The sequence below is a fragment of the Notolepis coatsorum genome (assembly GCF_963971535.1).
Source record: "Notolepis coatsorum genome assembly, chromosome: 2".
Taxonomy (NCBI): domain Eukaryota; kingdom Metazoa; phylum Chordata; class Actinopteri; order Aulopiformes; family Paralepididae; genus Notolepis; species Notolepis coatsorum.
Genome location: NC_140166.1, coordinates 53941542 through 53953643, shown reverse-complemented (window position 1 = coordinate 53953643; position 12102 = coordinate 53941542).

The window sequence follows — 12102 nt, the reverse complement described above, 5'->3', positions numbered from 1 at the left end:
AAGAGTTTTCCTTCTTCTACGTATCTCCCGTTTGAGTCCATGAGGAGTACAATCTGTGGACCTTCTTGAGGTCTGGTGGGTGATGTTGGACGTGGGGTGTCTTGAGTTTCTGTTGTTGTTTGTTGGTTGTCCTCATCTTCATCATGAATTACTGTCTCTGTTTTATGGGGCTGTTCGGTGGTCAGATCTGGTTTGGCTGTTGACGTCTCTTTGAGGTTTTGCATTTCCTGCCTGATTAGATTGATGTCTTTCGACACCTCTTCCACTTTACCCATGGATGTCCGCATTTCTGTCGACTCCAATTTGGCTGTTTGCATCTCTTCTTTGAGATCTTTCAGCTCCAGCCTGAGTTCATTGTTCTGTTTCGACACCTCTTCTATTCTGTCCATGTGTGTTTTCACCAAGGTCCAGAGAGCAGGCAGGGAGTCCTTTCGCTCTGTGTTGGGGGGGGGGGGGGGGGGTCTGTAATTCTTTGCTCAATTTCCACTTGTTTGCGTTCTATCTTTGAAAACATGTCCTTCATTTGTTTTATCTCGGTGAAGCAGCAATGGTCTGTTGTGGGTGGGTCTTCACTGCTTATTTTCTTTAGTGCCGTTTCTCTGATTCTGGGGAAGTCTTTCTCAAAGGGACTTGTGTTGCCCTGAATCACTATCATTCCTGTATGATAGAAGTTTGCAACTGTTTGGTTCTCCCCTGTGTCTATTAACAGTGTTTGTGAGTCCTTGTTTCCCCTTTTTGTAGCAGAGGGATGATGCTCTTGTGTGGCCGCGTGCCATGCCGTATAGTCTTCAGTGTAGAAAATTAGGTTAGATTTGCGTCCAGTGCATTCAAAGTCTGCAAATAGTTTATTTGGCTTGCTCTTTAAAAAATCTTCTTTGTATTTCTCCTTTTCTGCTTTGTTCTTCATGGCTTCTGGGTACTGTACACTGGGGACTTCTGTGTGCGTTTGGCCCTCATTTGCATTTGAATCAGGGAGCGTGTGTGGCTCAGATTCCATTGTTGAGGGTTGAAGAACTTCACACCTCTATGTCCTTGCCTGTCAAGGAGTCTGGTTATATCCAGTTTACCAGTTTGTACTTTGTAGATGTTTTAGCTCAAATGTCTGACTAAAATGTCAGTATTATTCAGTTTTTGGTTTGAGGTAGGTCTCTCTCAGTCCAGGTACTTACTCCGTTATAACTCCAACGAAGCAACAAAGCAACAAAACACTGGTCCTTGAGTTTGCCCCTGTGATCATATGACCTTTCCGGTCAATTAGTCCAAAAACAGCTCTTAATTCCAGATTACCCGGATGTGTGGTGTGAAAATTATGAGATTGGTATAATCCTCTCTAGCTCCTTGTGTAGAGATATCCAGGTATATTCCAGGTATATTCCTATTTGAGTGTATTTTTCCTATATATCCTATTTGAGTAGGAGTAGGAGCAGGAGCAGGAGCTCTTGAAAGACACAACCTATCGCCTCGAACGTTCTCTCTCTCTCTCTCTCTCTCTCTCTCTCTCTCTCTCTCTCTCTCTCTCTCTCTCTCTCTCTCTCTCTCTCTCTCTCTCTCTCTCTCTCTCTCGTGTATCTTGTACAGAATATACACCTGCAGTCTCCCCTGAGAGAGAGATGGTTGGTTTGGTCTGGTTTGGTTTGGTGTGGTGTGGTGTGGTGTGGATTGGTTTGTTTGGTGTGGTGTGGTGTGGATTGGTTTGTTTGGTGTGGTGTGGTGTGGATTGGTTTGTTTGGTGTGGTGTGGTGTGGTGTGGATTGGTTTGTTTGGTGTGGTGTGGTGTGGATTGGTTTCTTTGGTGTGGTGTGGTGTGGTTTGGATTGGTTTGTTTGGATTGGTTTGTTTGGTGTGGTGTGGTGTGGATTGGTTTGTTTGGTGTGGTGTGGTGTGGTGTGGATTGGTTTGTTTGGTTTGTTTGGTGTGGTGTGGTGTGGATTGGTTTGTTTGGTGTGGTGTGGATTGGTTTGTTTGGTGTGGTGTGGATTGGTTTGTTTGGTGTGGTGTGGTGTGGATTGGTTTGTTTGGTGTGGTGTGGATTGGTTTGTTTGGTGTGGTGTGGTGTGGTGTGGATTGGTTTGTTTGGTGTGGTGTGGTGTGGTGTGGATTGGTTTGTTTGGTGTGGTGTGGTGTGGATTGGTTTGTTTGGTGTGGTGTGGATTGGTTTGTTTGGTTTGTTTGGTGTGGTGTGGTGTGGATTGGTTTGTTTGGTGTGGTGTGGTGTGGTGTGGATTGGTTTGTTTGGTGTGATGTGGTGTGGTGTGGTGTGGATTGGTTTGTTTGGTGTGGTGTGGTGTGGATTGGTTTGTTTGGTGTGGTGTGGTGTGGTGTGGATTGGTTTGTTTGGTGTGGTGTGGTGTGGATTGGTTTGTTTGGTGTGGTGTGGATTGGTTTGTTTGGTGTGGTGTGGTGTGGATTGGTTTGTTTGGTGTGGTGTGGATGGGTTTGTTTGGTGTGGTGTGGTGTGGTGTGGATTGGTTTGTTTGGTGTGGTGTGGTGTGGTGTGGTGTGGATTGGTTTGTTTGGTGTGGTATGGATTGGTTTGTTTGGTGTGGTGTGGTGTGGATTGGTTTGTTTGGTGTGGTGTGGTGTGGATTGGTGTGGTGTGGTGTGGATTGGTTTGTTTGGTGTGGTGTGGATTGGTTTGTTTGGTGTGGTGTGGATTGGTTTGTTTGGTGTGGTGTGGTGTGGATTGGTTTGTTTGGTGTGGTGTGGTGTGGATTGGTTTGTTTGGTATGGTGTGGTGTGGATTGGTTTGTTTGGTGTGGTGTGGTGTGGATTGGTTTGTTTGGTGTGGTGTGGTGTGGATTGGTTTGTTTGGTGTGGTGTGGATTGGTTTGTTTGGTGTGGTGTGGTGTGGTGTGGATTGGTTTGTTTGGTTTGTTTGGTGTGGTGTGGTGTGGATTGGTTTGTTTGGTGTGGTGTGGTGTGGTGTGGTGTGGATTGGTTTGTTTGGTGTGGTGTGGTGTGGTGTGGTGTGGTGTGGTGTGGTGTGGTGTGGATTGGTTTGTTTGGTGTGGTGTGGTGTGGTGTGGATTAGTTTGTTTGGTTTGGTTTGGTTGGGTTTATCGTATTTTACTTTAGTTTACATTGGGACAACTTTAGACAAGAGGCTAGAGACGTTCATGGCTATAATTTCACCAGGTCCCCAGACTGGCAGGAGAATGTGTCCAGTAATGAGTCTTACTCTCCCTTCCCTTAACCCACCCAACCCCCAACAGCCCCAGTGGAGCTGCTCAGTGGCCGACAGTAGAATGGATTTGTGTGTTAGTTCAGGACACGGTTGTCATCATGTTCACCTATCGGCTGATCAGGTTAACCCTTTCACTACTACACTACCAAATGGTTAACCCTTTCACTGTGACAATACAGAAGGTTAACCCTTTCACTACCACACTACCAATGGGTCAACCCTTTCACTGCGACAATACAGCAGGTTAACCCTTTCACTACCACACTACCAAAGGGTCAACCCTTTCACTGTGACAATACAGAAGGTTAACCCTTTCACTGTGACAATACAGAAGGTTAACCCGTTCACTGCCACACGACAATGGGTTAACCCTTTCACAACCACACTACAGAATGTTAACCCTTTCACTACCACACTACCAAAGGGTTAACCCTTTCACTGCGACAATACATACGGCTAACCCTTTCACTGCCACACGACAAAGGGTTAACCCTTTCAGTGCGGTAGTGAAAGGGTTATTATGGTCAGTGTGGTTTGGCTGTTTGTTAATAGAATGGTACATGTTGCCATTCTCCAGGGCCAGACCCCCCCCCCCCCCCCCCCCCCAGGCGTCTCCTCCTATATAAGAGCTAGAAGACTGCTGGTGGCTGTTGTTGCAGAGAGCGGTGTCCTTGAACGCAGCTGTCCATCTTTCTTTCCGAGCACATGTTCTTGATAACAGGCACCAGTGTGTGGGAGGAGCCACTTGGTGTGGGAGGAGCCACGTGGTGTGGGAGGAGCCATTGTGTGTGGGAGGAGCCACGCAGAGTGTTTACAGTTCTCTCTCTCTCGGTTCGGGAGCATGAGCTGTCTGTGGCGCAGCGCGGTGGTGGACTTCCTTGAGAGGGAGAGGGAGACGCAGAGCGTTTACAGTTCTCTGCTTCTCTCGCTCGGCGGGCAGCTAGAGGGGGCGGGTGTTATTATGCAAATGCACCATATGACGTCCCATATAGGCACATTTTCAGATGACTCACTTGAGGGAGGTACATTATTGTGAGGGGAGAATTGGAAGAATGCGCCAAATCGAGAATTAGAGACATAGATTCTATTACTATAAGTCCACATAGCTAGAAAATAACCCTAAACACAGGAAAAGGTCATTTATAAGATAGTTCCCCTTTAAGTTCTGTACAACAAGTCAGCAGGAAGGGTACAACTCAGTGATATTGTTCATCAAACAGTGTTGAACTTGATGAACTACACTGCAAGTGCATAGTAGTATAGACATAATTTAGCAAAGTAGGTAGTGGTATAGGCATAGTAGATAGTAGTGTAGACATAGTAGCAAAGTACATACTAGTAAATTACAGTAAGAAGGTTATTTTTTTTTGATCCACTTTTTCTCCCATTTTCTATATTTTCTCCCATCCCAATTTCGTATCATCCAATTCAACCCTCCCCTGTCACGAACGCTGTTTCTTGCCTCCCACAAGCCGGCTGCAATGTGGACTAAGTCATACATAGCACAAGTCCCCTCCGGTACTTGAGGTAACAGCAGTCGCATCTTTTCACCTGCGCAGCTCGATCTCTCAGTGGCGAGGAGTAACGCGTGGGAGGCTCACGCTGCCCCCGACACTTCCTGATTCTACTGCGCAGGCGCACCAACAGACCTGTAGGAGTTGCTGTCCACAACGCCCGATCCCCACCCATCAGTTTCCCACCCCCTAATACGGCCAATGTGTATTAGTATGAACGACCAGCTAAACTGAAAGCAATGTGGAGCGCTGGGCTCGAACAGGCGAGCCCAGCGTCTCCGCATTCGTGGCGAGCGCATTGCCCACTACGCCACGTAGCCGCCCCTAGTAAGAAGGTTATTTTATAATAAAAAAAAAATAGATATTGATTGAAGAAGTGTGTTTTTAGTCGAGCCTGAATAGGAGTGGGTCTCAGGCGCCCAGAAGATGAAGAGCGTAGGGGTCTTGAGGGTGTGTAGTTAGAAGATGCAGAGTGTAGGGGTCTTGGGGGTGTGTAGTTAGAAGATGTAGAGCGTAGGGGTCTTGAGGGTGTGTAGTTAGAAGATGCAGAGCGGAGGGGTCTTGGGGGTGTGTAGTTAGAAGATACAGAGTGTAAGGGTCTTGAGGGTGTGTAGTTAGAAGATGCAGAGCGTAGGGGTCTTGGGGGTGTGTAGTTAGAAGATGCAGAGCATAGGGGTCTTGGGGGTGTGTAGTTAGAAGATGCAGAGCATAGGGGTCTTGGGGGTGTGTAGTTAGAAGATGCAGAGCGTAGGGGTCTTGGGGGTGTGTAGTTAGAAGATGCAGAGCGTAGGGGTCTTGAGGGTGTGTAGTTAGAAGATGCAGAGTGTAGGGGTCTTGGGGGTGTGTAGTTAGAAGATGCAGAGCGTAGGGGTCTTGGGGGTGTGTAGTTAGAAGATGCAGAGCGTAGGGGTCTTGGTGGTGTGTAGTTAGAAGATGCAGAACGTAGGGGTCTTGGGGGTGTGTAGTTAGAAGATGCAGAGCGTAGGGGTCTTGGGGGTGTGTAGTTAGAAGATGCAGAGCGTAGGGGTCTTGAGGGTGTGTAGTTAGAAGATGCAGAGCGTAGGGGTCTTGAGCGTGTGTAGTTAGAAGATGCAGAGCGTAGGGGTCTTGGGGGTGTGTAGTTAGAAGATGCAGAGCGGAGGGGTCTTGAGGGTGTGTAGTTAGAAGATGCAGAGCATAGGGGTCTTGAGGTTGTGTAGTTAGAAGATGCAGAGTGTAGGGGTCTTGAGGGTGTGTAGTTAGAAGATGCAGAGCGGAGGGGTCTTGAGGGTGTGTAGTTAGAAGATGCAGAGCGGAGGGGTCTTGAGGGTGTGTAGTTAGAAGATGCAGAGCGTAGGGATCTGGAGGGTGTGTAGTTAGAAGATGCAGAGCATAGGGGTCTTGAGGGTGTGTAGTTAGAAGATGCAGAGCATAGGGGTCTTGGGGGTGTGTAGTTAGAAGATGCAGAGCGTAGGGGTCTTGAGGGTGTGTAGTTAGAAGATGCAGAGGGTAGGGGTCTTGAGGGTGTGTAGTTAGAAGATGCAGAGCGTAGGGGTCTTGAGGGTGTGTAGTTAGAAGATGCAGAGCGTAGGGGTCTTGAGGGTGTGTAGTTAGAAGATGCAGAGCGTAGGGGTCTTGAGGGTATGTAGTTAGAAGATGCAGAGCGTAGGGGTCTTGAGGGTGTGTAGTTAGAAGATGCAGAGCGTAGGGGTCTTGAGGGTGTGTAGTTAGAGGATGCAGCGCGTAGGGGTCTTGAGGGTGTGTAGTTAGAAGATGCAAAGCGTAGGGGTCTTGAGGGTGTGTAGTTAGAAGATGCAGAGCGTAGGGGTCTTGAGGGTGTGTAGTTAGAAGATGCAGAGCGTAGGGGTCTTGAGGGTGTGTAGTTAGAGGATGCAGAGCGTAGGGGTCTTCAGGGTGTGTAGTTAGAAGATGCAGAGCGTAGGGGTCTTGAGGGTGTGTAGTTAGAGGATGCAGAGCGTAGGGGTCTTGAGGGTGTGTAGTTAGAAGATGCAAAGCGTAGGGGTCTTGAGGGTGTGTAGTTAGAAGATGCAGAGCGTAGGGGTCTTGAGGGTGTGTAGTTAGAAGATGCAGAGCGTAGGGGTCTTGAGGGTGTGAAGTTAGAGGATGCAGAGCGTAGGGGTCTTGAGGGTGTGTAGTTAGAAGATGCAGAGCGTAGGGGTCTTGAGGGTGTGTAGTTAGAGGATGCAGAGCGTAGGGGTCTTGAGGGTGTGTAGTTAGAAGATGCAGAGCGTAGGGGTCTTGAGGGTGTGTAGTTAGAGGATGCAGAGCGTAGGGGTCTTGAGGGTGTGTAGTTAGAAGATGCAGAGCGTAGGGGTCTTGAGGGTGTGTAGTTATAGACCGTTCCCCTCATTGCACAGTATGCCAGGTCAAGAACCTTGAAGAAGTGGGGTGACGTGGGCTGACTTTAGTAGATTGGAGATCAGATTGAACGCTGCGTTCTTATTAATAATGTCAAGTTGACGACGCACGGGCCTAAATAAACTGTCAATGACTTTGGAGTAAGAGAGTGGAATACGGGAATAGGAAAAGGGGCCAGGTTGAAGTGACAGGGCACTGGTAGTGAAAAGCCATCTGAGAGGCCTGTAGACAAAGCCGCTGTTAGCCTGCTGGTCCGCACTGACGTCTGTGCCGCCTTCCTCCTTCTCGTACCCTCCACTCCGTAAAAATAAACCCATCCAACATCTCCTTCACAGCCAACCATTTCCCCCTCTACCCGCCCTGCCCCACGTGGACCCGCTGAGAGCTCTACTACACCCACTCTATCCCCGATTGAGTACATAGAGTGCCTCGGGATGCATATATAGCCCAATAGCACTGGAGTGTCTCTCTGCCCGTTGCACAGCTCTGATCTTTGGCTCTCTCTAAGCCTGGATGGGCTCGAAGCCTGGAGCGCATCCAGCCCAGAATAGAAACAGGCTACTTCTGACTAAACCTCTAATTCACTGTTGTGATATAATCATGCACAAAGTGAATGGGCTTTGAGCCCTGTGGCACTTCCTCTGTTATCTGGCTTGTCCTCCGTCATCTGTTAGTGAAGCTCTACTTGCACAGTACCATCCATCGCCCTCCAATACTTTATCTAGGTCACCCTTTATCGCAGGACGTCAAGGAGCCTACTGCATCGATTACTGCATTAATTCCAGATATAAACCCCCCCCCTTTTTTTTTTTTTTTTTGTATTTTTTTTTATTATTATTTTTTAAACAAACATATAAACAAACATGACAACACACGATAAGATATACAAGCATTAATTGTCAGGGCACATCCAATGAGATCACATTTTAGTTAGTTGTCTTATATAAGATATACCCCTAATACCTGTTATCTAAAAAAACCTACACACATATGCTCAGCTCGAACCCCCCCCTCCCGGACCCCACCTTGAGAAGTACCTCCACTATCCCTCGCACCTAACCAGACACTACCATTATAAGCTAGCTTTTATTCTCTCCACCACTTCTAACCACATTGACATTTTGGATTCATTGAGACCCAGAATTCTTGCTGTAGATATTTCATGGTAAATTACATCGAGATATGTAAGAAACCAAACTTTACGGCACATTTTTTCCGGTTGAAACCAGCGTGATGCGATCAGCTTTTTGGCTACTGTGATACCCGATAAAACCAATCTCTTTAGCTGTGGATTCACTGCAAACTCAAAAACATCATTCAATAATAATACCGAGGGGTGTACAGGTATATTCCAAGATACGAGTTTTGATATTTGTTGGGTCACATCTTTCCAGAATGCCTTAACTGGTGAGCAGTCCCAATACATGTGCATAAATGTCCCTTCGTCCCCATTTGCACATTGGGTGCATTTGGAATCTTGTTTAAGCCCCATTCGGCACAGTCTTATAGGAGTCAAGTATGTCCTGTGAATATAGTTAAGATTGATTTGTTGATGATCCGGGTTCCTTGATGTAAGTCGGACATTTGCCCAGGCTCCTTGCCAATCAAAGTCATTTTCCAGGTCTGGTATATCCCTCCTCCAGACAGAGTCAAGTTGGAGGGTTTCATACGAGGACGTTAGTAATTGATGATAAAATTCTGAAACAAAACCTCTCGATGTCTCTTGCGTAGAAGAATTTGTGGTATCTGTGGTGTTCAATTGGTCTGTCTAATGGAACACCGTGAGACTTCAAACATAGCTCTAACTGTTTGTGAAAAAGCCATGTGGACTTGGTGAGATTACATTTTTTGCGTATTTCTTTATCACTACAAAAACCCTGTTTGTTAAAAACATCCCCTAATGAGTGTATGCCTTGCTCTTCCCATATAGGGAATCTTATAGGTCGTTTTCCAATTAAGAGTGCATTGTTATTGAATAAGGGAGTATGATTGTGCCATTTTGTGATTCACGCCATATCCGGATCGCATGAGTAATTATGGGGCCAAATTTTCGTTCACAGTGCTTGATTGGTAGTTTAGTGTATGCTATGTCCTTCAGTCTATGTGGGGCTACTATGTTTTCTTCTATTTTTCTCCAGGATGCTAATGCTTGGGAGTCAAACCATGTTGTCAATGGACTTAATGTGTACGCCTTAAAATATAGGAAAAAATCTGGAAATGCCATGCCACCATCTGCTTTATTTCTCTGTGCGGTGGATCTTTTTATACGTGGTGGTTTGTTATTCCAAATAAATTTGTATGTGGAGGAGTGTAATCTTTTCCAGTAACCCTCTGGAGGGGGTAACGGTAGCATTGAACTGAAGAAGTTGATTTTAGGTAGTACATCCATCTTAACTATTGATATCCGTGCTTGTACTGTGTTTTTAAGTTTTGCCCATCTATCAAGGTCGTCTTTGATTTTGTTTTGGATTTTTGTGTAGTTGTGCTTCACCGTTTGTCTTATGGTAGGGAATATTTCCACTCCCAAGCATCTGAAATGTTTTACCATCGGTATCTGTCCTGGGAGGGTTGTATCTTTTTTTGCAGGGGTGTTAAGTGGAAGGAAAGCCGACTTCGGCCAATTTATCTTAAATCCCGATAAATCACCAAAGTCCTCAATCAACTTGAGCAGATGAGGCAATGTGGTGTTGGGGTTTTGCATGAACAATATTACATCGTCCGCATATAAACACATTTTTTGTTGTGTGCCCTTGATTACGATTGGTTCTATGGATTGGGATTGTCTTATATATTGTGCTAAAGGCTCTAATGATAGATTGAACAGTCCGGGACTAAGAGGACAACCCTGTCTGGCAGAGCGTGATACCGGAAATATTTGGGAGATGATTGTGCCTGTTGTAATCATGGCCGATGGGTCTTTGTATAATACTTTAATCATATCGATGAATCCTTTTCCTAACCCCATCCTTTCTAGCACTGCCCACAGATACGACCATTCCAGCCTGTCAAAGGCCTTCATAGCATCCAGGGACAGCATCGCCTTAGGTATGGTGTCCTCCTTGTCGGCATCAAGTACGTGCAGTATACGTCTTATGTTCTCAGTGATCAGGCGGCCTCCTATGAAGCCAGTTTGGTCCGGGTGAACTAAAGATGTCATATGCTTTTGTAATCTGATGGCTAATACCTTAGAGTACAGTTTGATATCTGTTCCGAGGAGGCTTACAGGTCTATAACTACCGCACTCGTTGGGGTCTTTGTCTTTTTTAAGGAGGACTGTTATGAGTGCAATATTGTCATAAACCCCTTTTTTATTGGGACTATAATTGGGCAGTGGAGACATTTTAATAATAATAATAAATAATAATTCATTTATTTTATATGGCGCTTCTCAATGACCCGAAGTTGCGGACAATAGGCAAAAAAATAAACAAAGAAACAAAGAAACATAGAACCACATGGAAACAGGGAACAATATGAATACACAAGAACATAACACTACGAGTATAATAGACAACAAATACAGGAGCCTGTAGTGGAGGCAGTCGGGAGGTAAGTAAGAGTGATGGTAGCCACTTTTAACACTTTTTACTATGTGCCGTCAGAAGACTTGAAAAAGCAGCAGGTTTTATTCCTGGTGTGAAGTCCTCATCCTGGCAGGGGCATGGTTTTGTAAAGAGCTGGAGTAAACACCGTATATCCCCCTGTGGATTTATAATGGGCTGTAATTAAGCATATAATGAAGGAGTCTTTATGTTTTCCTCTTTATTACCGATTTCGATGTTTGTCACGCTTTTGTAAACCTCATTGTCAGAAACGTGCTTATTATGGTGCACCTTCACTGTCTCTGACTACACACCCGCTGTTGTTCTTACATAAACAGTTGTAAGGTTTGGCTGCTTTAAATTCAGATGCGACACACCACAAAAAAAAAATAACATCTCTAAATGTATCCGACTCCCGCAGTCCTCCTCACATTCTGTGTCTTCTCTCTCCTCCGACATTGAAGCCAAGAGCTTAACTATCTCTAATTACTCTCTCTCAAGAGATTGATTGTCTGCCGCGATGGCTCCCCCCCATCAGTCTCCTCCGTCCACGTCCAAACCGACCCGACAGGGACATCATGGTAAACGGACCCCGTCACAAAGGGCTCTAGTGGCCTACTTAACGGGACACAAGCGACGGCGGAAGGATGAGATCCATCCACCAGCGCTCCGGTCGGACCGTGACCCAGAGGCCTACTTTCGCTTCCATTTATTCCTGCTTGTATTTAATTGTTTTCGGGGGTATTTTTTTAGATTTTTTTTAGATAGATAGATAGATAGGCTACTTTATTAATCCCCTCTGGGAAATTCGGTGACATACACATACAGCCTCATTATAGGAATATTCCACAATTATTACACTTGACAGTAATAATGGCACACATAAATTCACACAGCATGCACATTTGTTGATAACATGCAGGACTAGAGTAGATCTTTTTATTATATATTAGATTAGATTTAGATTATTAGATTATATATTGTAATTATACTTACTGTAGGGCAAATATAACAGAGAGGGCATACTTACCCTCATCTCGCACCTTGTTGCCCATAATGCGCATTTCCAGAGTTAATTATATTGTATATCGTTTACACTGCCTTTTTATTTCTATATTTCTTTTATTTGTACTTCTCCACTGTACTATAATTCTGTGACCTGTACCTGTATGTCTTCTACTACCTGTACCCCCCCCCCCCCCATGCTGCTACAGTATGATGCCTGAATTTCCCCAAAGGGGATCAACAAAGGCACATCTTATCTTATAGCAGTGTGAGCGTGCCGACAGTCTACTAAATCAGGGGTGGGCAATTAATTTTTACAAGGGGCCACATGAGAAACTTGAACTGTGTTGGAGGGCCCAGCCAATGATAACTTGAACTGTATTCTGCTCAATATTCATTATCTCCCATTGTAAACATGTACCGCGGGCCGGACACGGACGCTCAAAGGGCCGGAAGTGGCCCGTGGGCCGTAATCGCCCAGACTGGAACCATCTGCTGG